We start from the raw sequence: 2058 nt of genomic DNA, 5'->3' as shown, positions 1-2058 counted from the left end.
CCAACAGTTGTTGCCTTCTCACCAAGCTGTTTGCCTATTGTCCTGTAGCCCATCCCAGCCTTGTGCAGGTCTACAATTTTGTCCCTAGTGTCCTTAGACAGCTCTTTGGTCTTGCCTATAGTGGAGAAGTTGGAGTCTGATAGATTGAATGTGTGGACAGGTGTCTTTTATACAGGTAACGAGTTCAAACAGGTGCAATTAATATACAGGCAATGAGTGGAGGATAGAAGGGCTTCTTAAAGACAAACTAACAGGTCTGTGAGAGCCAGAATTCTTGCTGGTTGGTAGGCGATCAAATACTTATTTCATGCAATAAAATGGAAATAAATTATTTATAAATCTAACAATGTGATTTACTGGAATTTTTTTGTAGATTCTGTCTCATACAGTTGAGGTGTAGCTACGATGAAAATTACAGATCTGTGCGTTTTCTGTAAGTGGGAAAACTTGAAAAATCGGCAGTGCATCAAATACTTATTTGCCCCACTGTATGTGTTTGTAGTACATTGAGGCAGATCAGTAAATAAAAGGTTGCTCCTCAGTGATTCTCGTCAGCACCTTTACCATTTGATTTATGGCTTACAGGTCCTCCCTGAAATCATTAACGAGCTTTAAGGAATTACTAACATTTCCTAGAAGATATTCATCTCTGTCATGCGTGTTGATGGTAACAAAACATCAAAATAGTTATGATATAGATTATAATCAGATAGTGACACAAGAGCAGGACTATTTGACAGTTTGTTCTGGTGCTCCAATAAAACAGCTGTATCCAGATATACACTAATGAAGGCAGCAATGTGTTTGTTTTTCTTTTTTTTTACTAGATGCCTGTCTGATGAATCTGAATGCATTAAGCAGATTCCTTGGTAGAAAAGTAAAATTCCGAAATGTATTTAAATGCTTGTGTTGTACTGACAATGAGACAGCATTGCTATCACTCCATTAATGCATTTTTTAAAATGTATATACACATCTATCACCATCACTTACCATCACTGCTCAGTGTTGTTAATGTGCCTCTACTTAGACATGTTTAAAATTCTTTATTGTTACTTTGTTGTGTAGTTTTCAGTGCACAAAGCAAGGTCCATAAAGACATGGATGAGTGAGTTTGGTGTGGAAGAACTTGACTGGCCTGCACAGAGTCCTGACCTCAACCTGATAAAACACCTTTGGGGTGAATTAGAGTGGAGACTGCGATCCAGGCCTTCTCGTCCAACATCAGTGTCTGACCTCACAAATCCGCTTCTGGAAGAATGGTCAAAAATTCCCATTAACACACTCCTAAGCCTTGTGGACAGCCTTCTCAGAAGGATTGACGCTGTTATAGCTGCAAAGGGTGGGCCAACATCATATTAAACACTTAAATAAGTTGTGGTGTTTTCCATGTGTTTCTGACTTTCAGAGCCCTCAGAGTTGACTGACACAGTGCTAACAGGTCCTGAACTCTCCCCATCCCTGGTTCACATGATTCAGAAGTGGAAATCACGACTGATACGAGGAACAAGAGGTGTTGTGAGTCAGTGTCACAGTGTCACAGCACTGGACGTTGAAATATGCATTTAACCCTCATCTTGTGTTCGGGACCCGTTTTCATTTTTCATCGGAAGAAAAATTATACGATTAATTATTTTTTCAAGCTCAGACCCTTTGGCCTTGGCTCATTTTTTGTCAAGAACATATACCAGAACACATTTTCAATGACCACACACTGTACACCCCCCCTACACATTGATATTACATACAGGATGCCCGGGTTCACTGGACAGGGGTAATAAAAGTGTGTCTTGCATAATTCAAGCAGCTACATCTGCTGTCACATTGAAGGCCCTGCACATTTTAGCACATGTATTGTGGCCTAACAGTGTTGCATAATATATTTTTTCACTTATATCTTTATTATAATTGATTTTCTCACCAAAAATTTCAGTGGATTCACTGGAGCCACAAACACTGGCTGAGTTACAAAAGTGTAACACCCACAAGGGTTAAATCAATGATATATTAGCAATAAACCAGGTGCCAGCTGGGATACATGTGATATGTAATGCTAAA

General features: G+C 39.4%; 1 long non-coding RNA gene across 1 annotated transcript in view; it reads left to right on the top strand.

The window, feature by feature from the left end:
* Positions 1–2052, top strand: part of LOC109972287 (uncharacterized) — a 3794-nt gene extending 1742 nt beyond the window's left edge. The window contains exon 3 of the long non-coding RNA XR_002276669.1: positions 1409–2052. This is a non-coding gene — a long non-coding RNA (uncharacterized LOC109972287). The remainder of the gene's footprint in view (positions 1–1408) is intronic.
* The last annotated feature ends 6 nt before the right edge of the window (positions 2053–2058 follow it).

This window comes from Monopterus albus, unplaced genomic scaffold, assembly GCF_001952655.1.
Source record: "Monopterus albus unplaced genomic scaffold, M_albus_1.0 scaffold252.1, whole genome shotgun sequence".
NCBI lineage: Eukaryota > Metazoa > Chordata > Actinopteri > Synbranchiformes > Synbranchidae > Monopterus > Monopterus albus.
This window is presented reverse-complemented; position numbering and strand designations above follow the sequence as displayed.